The sequence below is a fragment of the Solanum pennellii genome, chromosome 4 (genome assembly GCF_001406875.1).
Source record: "Solanum pennellii chromosome 4, SPENNV200".
Taxonomy (NCBI): domain Eukaryota; kingdom Viridiplantae; phylum Streptophyta; class Magnoliopsida; order Solanales; family Solanaceae; genus Solanum; species Solanum pennellii.
The window spans coordinates 12,296,889-12,309,549 of NC_028640.1; the positions used below are offsets into that span (position 1 = coordinate 12,296,889).

At 36.1% G+C, this 12,661-nt stretch overlaps 1 long non-coding RNA gene across 1 annotated transcript; it reads left to right on the top strand.

Moving 5' to 3' along the window:
* The first annotated feature begins 9,814 nt into the window (after window positions 1-9,814).
* On the top strand, window positions 9,815-12,128 carry LOC107016221. The gene is made up of 2 exons (XR_001456433.2): window positions 9,815-10,726; window positions 11,463-12,128. It is a non-coding gene; the product is annotated as an uncharacterized LOC107016221 (long non-coding RNA).
* Window positions 12,129-12,661: the final 533 nt, after the last annotated feature.

Sequence of the window (12,661 nt, forward strand, 5' to 3'; positions counted from 1 at the left end):
CTCAACACAACCTTACCAACACTTATTCAAGGTCTCAAACTTTTTAAGCTGACTACATCACTCGGAAGGTGAGCATTCAAGTAAACCTAAACCATAAACATAAATAACACTCATCAACCTTACTAGCTAATCACATCATCCCTTTCCTTAGGAACAAGCCAACAAAAACACTTCAAATATCACTTCATAAAGTACTTTTAAGGTTGGAACAAGCCATCACCAAACCTTCACACTCATCACTTAAAATGATTCTAACCAAAAAGGTCAATTACACTTGTACCCTCCTTTATAAAAGCCTATTCTCACAACATCTCAAGGCATCACTTAACACCACTATTCTTCAAATCTATTCAACAAAACTCAAAACTTCATTATGAACTTCTATTAACATCTTACATAACCATCAAGCAACTCATCCAAACCAAAGTATCTCATTCAACTATCACATCTTTTACCCAGTCAAATTATCACAAAAGCATCTCCACTTACCTTTTCTCCCTCAATCCTTGAAGCATTATCCCTTCAAGTAGTCACATCTAGAAGACCACCTGACAAGTAATAAGAGAGACATCTTAGGGATTTAAGATCTATGGCACGACACAAGTACTTAAGAAAGTGAAACTCGTATTGTCTTATAGCCTCTCACTCATAGATGTTTCACAACTCATATCGATGAACAAGACTCTACTAGACGTGGCATGTGAGACATCAATCCTAAAAACTATTCGCACAATCATGTGCTCTGATAGCATGTCTGTCACGACCCGAGAGCACCACAGGTTGTGCCATGACATACTTGACCCTAAAGGGTCTCATACAAGCCTCATAACATTTCATTACAGTTGATATAGAAATAGTGCGAAAGAAAACTCATTTAAGTCTAAAATATTAAAACTTAATTAAAAATAAAGCTTTATATACAGTGGACATCTAAGTCTCACATGGATATCTTAGGCACAAACTTAAAATGTACTAGGGACATAACCCTTTACAAATGGAACACCTACAGAATGTCTATTAGTAGAATAAAAAGAAACATAAAGTCTTGTCCTCGAATCATGAGGACATACCAAGTCTTGGAGAAGGCAATCCAAGCACCTCAACTAGCTATATGAGATCACTTGCCATACCCTATACTTGTTGTAAAAACATGAAAAATATGGGTTAGTACACATAAATGTACTGAATATGATGACCATGCAAAAACATGCTTTAACAGAAATAATTTGGGTGGAATCCATGCATTATGCCACTTTTTGAAATATCATGAACAATAGCATAAAAGACATCAGATACAAGTACTAACATAATACCAGTCATAGCATCACATTTAGGAAATGTGACATTTAAACCTTTACCTTTACCTCGGACCTTCACCTCTAGAAACCCTTATGATATACCTTGCAATGTATGGATTGCGTCCCATACCACCATCCACACTAAGGCTCCACATTAGAGTCACCAAGAGTGAGCTTATCATTCATTACTTTTTCACCTTTACACCATATTCATACATAAGTAACATGACATTTTATAAAGCGAGACAAGGGAAAATAATTCATAATATAACCCAAGTATAGAATTCATATCACATTAAGCATCTAAGAGTCCAGATTCTTCCATTTCTTCATTTAGGACACATTCATATCTTAGTAAATCTTTAGAGATGCTCACTATGACCCTCTCAAAACCTAGTCGTGCAATGTATAGGTAGCATCTTATACCACTACCTACACTTTGTAGAACCTATCAAGAACCATATGACATCTCATATTATGGGAAGTAAGCATTTAAGCGACATAGACCATGAGAGCTTGTCATGGAATTCGGTGTCATAAAATCCGCACACCATAAAAAGGTGATCTATGTGCCTAAGGAAGACATGTTCATATAGCTTAGGTGGATCCACTAGCTAGACCTATGCGTGTGCATAGTTTATGAGACAAAGGTATATGATCATTGAAACGAATGCCTAACTACGGAAGATTTACCATCTAACCAAATCCACTCGGTGCTTAGCCTACACAAATAGTTCATTACATTGATATTTATCACATATGAAAGGTGTCATTGGCCTGATGATTCCATTGGAAAAATTATTCACTCCTCTTTAAAGGGTGCCATGAGTCTGCCGATTCAAGACTCATCATTTATCTTCAAGAAAGGGTTCCATAGGCCTACCTAATAAAAAGGTCCATTACCATCATTAATAGAAGGGTGCCTTAAGACCACCGAACCAAAGTTCACTACCATCATAAATGGAAGGGTGCCTTAAGCCTATAAATCAAAGGTTCATTTATAAGCATGTATGGAAGGGTGCTACTAGCCTACCGATCCAAGGATTCATTAATAAACAATATAATCATTTATCCAACAAGAGGATGCATTAGCCTTACAAATCCAAGATATACATTTATATTGAAGAATTCTTCATATTCAATCATTAACATTCATAAGTGTCAAATTGATAAATAGTCTTTCAATAATATCACACTTGCATTCAAAACATGACCATATTAGCTTCGTTGAATTCTAGTTCATACAATATCATGATAACACTTCTATTTCTCATAGAATTCCCCCCAAGTTCATGATCACAATGTATATAATAGTAAACACCTTAACCTTTCAAGTGGATCAATATCAAGCTATCAATTCAAAATCAACAAGTAAATTCCTATATCTTGATTTCAAGGCCAATAAATTCTCATATAAACATTTTATGATAAATAAACATGTACAATGACATACTTCAACAATATAAAGTCATTTCAACAAGTTCTATTCATATACCAACATCATCAAACAACCCACTTCTTAAAGGCATAAATTAGGAATATAGAGAAATCATGGGTTCATGGAGTATTTTCACTTTAAATCACCAATTTATCATTATTATAATCATAAAATGCCATTATGAACCTTTTAAAACCATTTGGTGAAATAACCCATGAGATTAAGTAAAACCCTTGATTTTTCATGAACATGAAATCTTTGAAATTGACTCTAGGTTGAAAGAAAACCCTAGATGAAGGATCATCATACATTTCTTAAGATTCCCCAAGAAATTTTAAGAAGAAAGCACCTTGAATCCAAACCCCGTCTCAAACTTCTTCTTCTTCTTCTTCTTCTTGAGCTTAGAGAGGGAAAAAATTTTGGGTTTTGATTTTGGGTTTTGAATATAAGTAGTAAATGACTATTTTCAAGTCTTAAAACTACTTATAATAATGATATAAGCCATTTAAAATCGACCCACATAATAAATAACTAAAATGAAGTTACTTAATTACCCTAATTTTGAGAAACCCAGTACAGTCTCATAACCTACCACACGGGTCGTGAAAAGGGCCACGACTCTTTGTGGAACTCGTTGTCCTTTCAGAAGTGGATAACTTTGCCTTGACAAGCCTCAAAATGATAACGCACCCTCATGACCTCATTCATGGGTCGTGGTTAAGAGCATAGACCGTGAAGGTTGGGGTAGTGGCTTGGCCAAATTGCCTTGCCTCACATTGCACCAAGGAATCTTCACGTCCACTCCCACAGATTGTGGTGATGATAACTGACCATAAGGTGGTCCGTGGAGCCTTCAGACAGTCTTTAGCCATGGTTGGAAGCCTTGGCCTTTGGCTAAGGCCTTTCCTTAGCTTGGCACAATCCCTAGCACCTTAAACCTATAATAATATGCCTTTTAACATGGAGTCTAACACGTGCCTTGACATTGATTCACTAAAATTTTATGCTCGGGCATTATACAATAAGTACCCTCGTTACAAACTTAACACCAAGTTTTTAGGCTCTAGCTTAACCTATCATTTATCGAGTCGTTACAGGACCATTTCGAGTAACATAGGTGTTCAATAATGGAGCAATTAAAGTCGAAGGTAAAAAAGGGACGCATTCAAAATGAATAGCTGATGCTTCAAACTATACTTTGGAGAATGCCATGAAATTTCGATCTTGAGAGAACTTTCACATTGTGCCATGACGTTAAATATGGTGCTTCTTTAGAGGCAACTCATGTGTTAGTGTTTTGAATAACGAGTGCTGAATGCACAGGTGTAGGCGTTGTAGTGAGGAAAGACTCCATCAACGAGTAGTCGAGCCAGTTCAGTGACTACGCATTTGTTCACATTTCTGGTTCTAACGATGGGCTAGACACTGGAACATTAGGAAGAAAGCTTGTACCACTCGGTGACTCGCTGAAGTGCTTAGGCGACCCAAATTTTACTTTCTTTTTTCATTGGCCCTGACAACCCAGCCTTTTGGATCATTGAGAGATGTTTCAAGTCATTTAGGCGATACGCCGATGTATTCAACGAACCCTCTCTTGTTCGTCTTCTTGCCCCTGCATGGACTGGTTTCACATTGGAAACTTCGATGAACTCCAAACCATTGGGCGAATCACCAAGAAGTTTGGAGACTCCAACAAGTTCTCGCCAAATGGGTGCCTAGTGAAGATTCCTTATCTCCCTACTCTGCATATTTAAGTGTCAGCAGTTTACTTATATTTTGGTTATTGTTTGTTCTCTATTCACATTGAGGACAATGTTGGATGCTTTTGGTTTGAGTGGTAGGTGTTTGGTTATTTAGTCATTTTTTCTCTAGAAATTTATTTAGAGTATTGGTTATGATCAACACTGATTACTTGAGTAGTTCTCCTAATTGAACAAAACAAAATGCACGTGCATCTACGATGAGGATAAATGAAGTTTCATAGACAATATGTGGACTTTTGTATCACGTTATGACTAGACGGTTATCGAGTGAATTCTTTTGTGATGAACATAGCACACTAGCTCGAACGAGTCTTGTTTGATATTGGTGCCAATGACTTGTATATGTTGACACCCAATTTTGATCCTCCCCGATATAAATTAATCTTTGAATTTCTTTAATTCTAAACGTTTGGGAATAATTAATTTTATAGAATTTAAATGTTTTTCAAGTTAATTTTAGTCATTTTATGATTTCTTGAACAAAAATACATTTTTATACGTAATTAGTACATCTTATAAATATTTAAGAAATCGCATCAAAAGATTTTACTTTTACATAAGCATTCTGCTAATTAGTTTAGTTATATAACATATTATATTGTTAATTATTTAGTGTAAGTTAATATGATTATTTTATTTTGTTAAAGTTAAGCGAAACTCATTAATTAATTTATATAAATTCATCGTCTAATTTAATTTTTCAACTAAGGTCATCGAGCGATTTAAATTTGGTTATAATTAAATTTATACGAGTTTTTATTCCAAGTCTAATGTCCTTTTCTTTCTTTAAATTTTTAAAGGGCCATTCAAATTTTCCTTCAGCCAAAAACATTCGCAACAACCCACCTAATTTACCATTTCCCAGACCACCAATTTTAACCCAAAAGTCCCACTAACAATTCATATCCCAACCCAGACCTTTCTCCCCTTTAATCCTTAATTTCCCCTTTGGCCCGTACCATCTCATTAATCCCCAAATAACACACCCAATCCTTTTTCTTCTTTGCGTGAAAATTCCCAGAAAGGGATGCCCCCAAAAGAAGCAACTTAACGCGTTAGCAACAAGCGCGACAATAGCAGATCCCAGCAGCAACAAGTGAGCGACACACTCGACGGAGCAGCGATGCCAATATGCGAGAATTAGTACGCGTACAGCTGCTCGATCTTTTATCTTATCTCAACGTCTCTCACTCAAAAATGCTTTCAGCAGGAGTAGACCTGCGAACTCGTCCTTTGGCGTAGGATTAACACACATCGACGCCAAGCACTTGGTAATTGATTGAATACATCCGTTCTTCTGCCCTTTTCGGAATAAATTTGAAAGCTTCAGAAAAAGGTTTCATCCTAAAATGGTGAAAGAGTTTTGAGATTCAAATTGTGAGGTGGTCCTTTTCTCATCAAGATTTTGGTCCGTTTTCCCCATCTTTTCTGTAACACTTGGAAAAAAATTCAAGACGTGTCATAAATCCTAACATAGGTGTCATGAGGTATAAATACTTTTTTTAAGTCCATTTTGGTGAATGTAGGTTATTAAGAAAGTTTATGAACCAAAAATTCCAAGAACATCCATGACGTCTGGGAATTTGGTTCAAAGGGGTACTAGTGTGCCTTAGCCTATTGACTAGCTTTTAGGAGTCAGAAATTTATGAAAAGTGGTGAAAGCTTAGCTAATAGGTGTTTAAGTTGTTTCATGGTCGAAACGTCCAGATACAACTCCCCAAGGACCAACCAAGGGCAATTGAGGAGGACCCCTGCAGTTTGAGGCAACACTGCCTGAGCAGTGTGCATCGACGCCACAGGCTCCGCTCCGTGTGTGGACTGACGGGGCGTTGATGCCACCGCTGTCCCAAGCTTAGACAATTCGAGGAAGCCCCTCGCCTGCACATTCTCTGAACTTACCTACAAAGTGCAGGACGGAGGGGGGCAGTCCGTTGACTCACAGATGGCCCGTTGGCAGGGTTCCGTCTTTGAGGGTCTTGAGTTTGCTGTAAATTTTTAATTAAGTTCATTTAATTAATTAAGTGGTTTAGTGGTTATTTAAGGATTAAGGGAAGACTAGTTAAATAATTTAACTCTCATATAAAGGTCCCAACCCCAATTAATCTAATTATAACTCTCAAATACAAACTCTCTTCCTTCTCTCTTATTTCTCTCTCTACTTGAACTCACCATTGAAGACTAGCAAGGAAAGGGGTTTGGGGGCTGGAAATGGTCGAATTCACCATCAATTCTTCATCAAATGTTAAGGTATGAGATCTAATTCACCTTTGAGACTCTTTCCTCAAAGGGTTCCTTCAAAATGGATTTCAAAAGTTGAGTTTTCATGTGGGTTTCATCCAATTACGAAATTGATGTTGTGAATTGAGTTGTTTATGTTTTATTTATGATATAATGGATAGATTAACATGTAACTGAACTTGATTATGATTAATTTTAATGTTTTGTCTCAAATTGAAGAATGTGATCTTTAACCCTTAACCCTAAGTTTGGTCTTGATGTAAATTGGGTTGTGATTGATTCAATTGTCATGCTTATGGGTTATATCATTATTAAATCGCATTTTTTATACTAATGAGTTTTATCTCAGTCTTTGTCGAGATCATCCGAAAGGATGAATTCTCTATTAAAAAAAAACACAGGTGCGGAGGACATAAAAAAGGATGCATCACAACGTGGAAATTTTTCTTAGTAGTGAACTGGACATAGTCCAAAGAGGAGTGTCAAACTCTTAGGACGCGAACAGAGAAGCGACTTCCACAAAAATCAAACCACACCCTCTAGCATGTGGGTTTTTCTTTGGGTTTTGTAAATTTTGGTCTCGCATCCGGAAATTTTGATCTTCCGGAATAAGTTTCCAATCTGAGTGGCAATACACCAAAATCTTTGAAAATTATGTTCGTGTAAGTCCTTACTAATGGGTGTGAAGTGCACCACAATCATGACTAAGAGGTTAAAAACCTCTTTTTCATACTCGATTTATTTGTCACTTGTCCAAAACCAAAGGGTCTAGCATAATTGATTTCCTTTTTAGTCGATCGAGTCAAACTACAAACAACTGATTCCTAAGGTTTAAGGATATGTAGGAGGGCTCAATTTTGAAAACTCGATTATATTCAGACATTTGATCCTAATTCTTGATCTCGAGCATCTCGATCCTTTCATAATCCATTATCGATATGACCTTTCAATTCTTTCAAAATCATGCGTTAAATCAAGCATATCGAACTACAAATGGCCTGAATTTTCAAATAGCCTGAGATATGTATGAAATCCATTTCCAAAGTTTGACCATAATTCCTAAAATTTCATGCCAAATACCTTTGTAAGAAATGATGAGGATGTGGTAGGTAAAAATTGGATTGGTAAGCTTCATTAACCTTGAATTTCTTGCATTAATCCAACTAAAATGAGGGACAGTTGTTGACACCCAATTTTTGTCCTCCCCAATATAAATTAATCTTTGAGTTTCTTTAATTCTAAACGGTCGGGAATAATTAATTTTATAGAATTCAAATGTTGTTCAAGTTAATTTCAGTCATTTTATGATTTCTTGAACAAACATACATTTTTATACGTAATTAGTATATCTTATAAATATTTAAGAAAGGCAAAATGGTCTGGTGGACCCTTATACTTGTATCAGTTTGTATTCTGAAGCCTTCTGTTTAGCTCTTTGTCATTTAGAGCACTAAACTAAATAAAACACAATATATTAAACCCCTTTGACCGTTGATCATGCTTATGTGGCATTAAAATAATTGAGCTGGCGAGAGAGAGTGACTACACGTATATAAGGCGAGTGTTCATCATATTTTAAACTTTAAATTATAAATTATTAACATAATATAATAAAAAAAGAAAAAATAAAGAACCTAATTCTTCCCCACCCACTTTTCCAGGAACCCACCATCATCACTATCAAACAATTTTTTTCTCCCACCATCGCTGACAAACACTTTTTTTCTCCCACCATCACTGCCCAAACCTTTTTTTTCTCCACACCATAGTCATCTTATTTAGCCTATCTTGGATTGACACTTTGGTGACATCATTCCAAAAGAGCTATTATCAGTTAAGAGAGAGAATCACGTTGCTTTCACTGCGGTACTCGGCGATTCGCAATGGTGTGAGAGGGAGAGAGGGGTTTTAGTCCCTTTTTTGCTAGAATGGAGTGATGAGGCGGCGGCGGCAAGGGAGTTTACAGGTACGGCGAAGAGGATGGAGAAGGGAGTTTGCAGATCCTCATCTTCAATCTTTCACATAAATCGTCTCCTTCTAACCCTTATAATTATCTTTTTCAACCGATTTCAATAACCCAAGAAAATTTCAGGCAAATTTTGGGTCGATTTGACAAGCTTCACGTTAGAGGTTGGTGTAAAATTGTATTTGTAAGCAATTTTGGGTGTTTAAGTAATAGTCAGCGTTGGATTATGAAAAGATTGGCCAGATCTGATTGTTAGGTGGCTTAAGTTGTTATTTTTGTTGAAGTTGTAGGAGGAAAGAAAAATAGTGGTCGTGTGCGGCGGAGATGAAGACAGGTGAGGGAGAAAGTATATGTGATTTCACCGGTAAAAATGGTGACTAACGCCGGCAAAAATGGTGACGACGCTGGTGATGACTTTCTTTTGATCGTGAAGATAGAGATAATTATAAATGCCAATAATAAATTAAAACGTTATTATTTTACATTTTATAACTAATTTTGGTTAATAATTATAAAAAAATAGTATGAAATTACATATATATCTGACGTGGATATGACATGTGAATTATATATAAGAGAGTGAGCTACACACATGGTTCGACGGGCTTAAAAGTCTTATTTTAATTGAGTTAGAGGGTCCAGATTACAAAGGGCTAAGTAGAATGGTTCAGAATACAAACTCATACAAGTATAAGGGTCCACCAGACTATTTCGCCTTTAAGAAATAGCGTCAAAAGATTTTACTTTTACATAAGCATCATGCTAATTAGTTTAGTTATATAACATATTACATTGTTAATTATTTAGTTTAAGTTAAGACGATTATTTTATTTCATTAAAGTTAAGCGGAACTCATTAATTAATTTATATAAATTCGTCGCCTTATTTAATTTTTCGATTAAGGTCATCAAGCGATTTAAATTTGGTTATAATCAAATTTAAACGAGTTTTCATTTCAAGTCTAATGTCTTTTTCTTTTTTTTTCAATTTTCAAAGGGCCATTAAAATTTTCCTTCAGCCAAAACTATTCGCAGTAGCGCACCTAATTTCCCGATTCCCAGCCCACCAATTTTAACCCAAAAGGCCTACTAACAATTCAAATCCCGACTCAGGCCTTTCTCCCCTTTAATCCTCAATTTCCCCTTTGACCCGTACCTTCTCATTAATCCCCAAATAACAGACCCAATCCTTTTTCTTCTTTCCGTGAAAATTCCCAGAAAAGGACTCCCCCCAAAGCAGAACTCAACGCGTCAATAGCAAGCGCGACAACAGCAACTCCCAGTGGTAACGCGTGAATGACACACGCGATGGAGCAACGATTCCAATATGAGAGAATTAGTATGCATACAGCTGCTCGACCTTTTGTCATCTTCTCTCAACGTCTCTCACTCCAAAATGCTTTCAGCAGGAGCAGACCTGCGAACTCGTCCTTTGGCGTAGGATTCAGACACATCGACACTAAGGACATGGAAAATGATCGAAGCCATCCGTTCTTCTTACCTTTTCGGAATGAAGTTGAAAGCTTCAGAAAAAGGTTTCATCCTAAAAGGGTGAAAGAGTTTTGAGATTCAAATTGAGAGGTGGGCCTTTTGTCATCGGTATTTTGGTCCGTTTTCCCCAACTTTTCAAACCCTGGTCTCCTCCTCTATATAATCGCTTTGGTTCATTGTTTTGGGGTGAGAAGGGGGGGGGGGGAGTTTTTGTTTTGTGAAAAGCTTTGGACGAAAACAGAGAAAAAAAAGTAATAATTTGAAAATGAGTTTGAGGAAAAATTGATAAAACCTTACTAAGGCATAAAATCAGCAAGAATAGTCACAGAAGATAGAAAACACGTTTGAAAGAGAGAAAATAATAGTTAGTTTCCGGCCGAGTTCGATTCCTCTAGCTTGTTCACCATCATTTGTCAAGGTTCGGTCAAGTTCCGTTGTTGTTTAGGTTACCCGCTCGCTTTTCCAGATCGTGTATCTGTGGTAGAATCCAACTCCCTGCTCATCTCGTCACCAATTTCGCTGCCCCTCAAAAGGTAAATAACTAGTTCGGCTCTTTCATTACTTTGAGTTCAATATGTCGAACTGTTTTCTGTCCTCTAAAGATTCCAAGAGAAATTTTGTCTCATATGAACGAGTTTAGATCTTCCTTCTCAAGCTAATCTTTTATGAAGTTAATATATTTGTAAAAAAAAAAGATTTTTATCACTTGTTTGATCTGATTTTTCTTGCTTATTGTTCCTCTAATGTTTTCTCGGTTTTGTTGTACTCACTCCGATTTTGTATGCTTATTTGTTGACCGTCTGGGTACTGCTCCGTCCATGTTTTTGTAGAAATAAAGTTTGGCTCGCTGCTGTAATTTTAATAGGTGGTCGCATATCGGCTCATTTCGTTAGTGTTGATGTTGTGGGCTGTTCTTCTTCAAAAATGAAAGATGATTTCTCAAACTGTCTCATATGGAAAATGGATATTGTGTTATGTACTGTATGGGATTAACATTGTTTGAAATGAAGTCGCGGTTGCTCCTCCTTCCTTATTATTTTTGTTCGGTTTTAGCATCTAAAAAATAAGGGCACTGCGTTTGGTATTCATGGATATTGGTTTGTCCCGAAAATCTAGTTTACTTCATGGTATAATTTGGCAAAAATAAATAAATAAAAAATATGATTGTATAGCTTTACTACCTACCACTTTTGTTGCTAATATCTGATGAAACTCTCTTCCAGTATGTTATTTTCTTATTTTTATCTATTTATGTGTATACTTGCCCAGTATATTGTTGTTATGTATTCCTCGGTCAAGACCTGAAATGGGAAGAACTTAGGCATAGTGCATTTCCTATCAGTGACTCGCCGACTGCATCGACGAAGGATGACCATGTCGTCGAAGGTATTGAGTGAAGCCAAGTTGAACTCAATTTGTCAAGATAAAAGATCAAAGATAGCATTGTGGAAATGATCGGCGATATCGATTTAGATCACTTAAATTACATTGTTTGCATAATGAAAAGGTGAAGAAAGAAGGTGAGAGAAAAGGACGATCGATGAAGCTCGACATTCCTCGCCGATTGGCCTAAACAAGACACACCTCAGATTAGTACAAAGTGATTTTTGGAAGAGAGAGAAAGTATTCAGAAATTGTGAGGAACAAAAGATAGAGAGCAAAAACACTGCTATTGTTGATTTTGAGTAATTTTAGCAAGATTTTTGAATTGGGTATTGAGAAGATATCATTTATTGTGGACTTTGGATTTTCACATACCCAACTACGGAACATGTAGTAGGTATCAAATTTCGTCTTTTTATATGATAATTGGCTAGAATCCCAATCTTGAGGTTTTACAATTTAACCAATTGTTGTGTTTTACTTAATGGGTGTTAGTAATTATCAATTTTTGGTGTTAATTTTAAGTGGGTATGAGTTGTTACTGTGTCTTAACTCCTATATATTATGTTTAGTTGAATATACCTCATGGTTTTATGCTTGCTTGATAGAGAAGTGTAGAGCTGAGGTAGTAACCTGGTATCCATAACTAGTGGATCCTGACGGTTTCAGCTTGAGAAAGTGAAACTAGGGGTGTACATCAATCAGTTCGGTTCAATTTTACATATTATCAATTCGGTTTGTCGGTTTTCGTTTTAAAATATGCTAACCCAATAACAAACCAATAAAATTTGTGTCAGCTTTTTATGTTATCGGTTCGGTTTTCGGTTAAACCAATAAGAAAATAATGATCAAATTATATATAATAGTATGTAGGCTATAATTACATGTTGACGACTTACCGCCAAAACATAATAAGAAACTTCGAATGTTAATCAAATTACTAACATTGACAAACTTGCAAAAGCCTCCACCTACAATTACGAATTAAAATTAAAATTAAAATAAAATAGTTCAACGAGAATATCTTGAACAGTTGCTTGATCCACCAGATAATCAACTAAATTCTCACCAAGTTCCTAACCAAG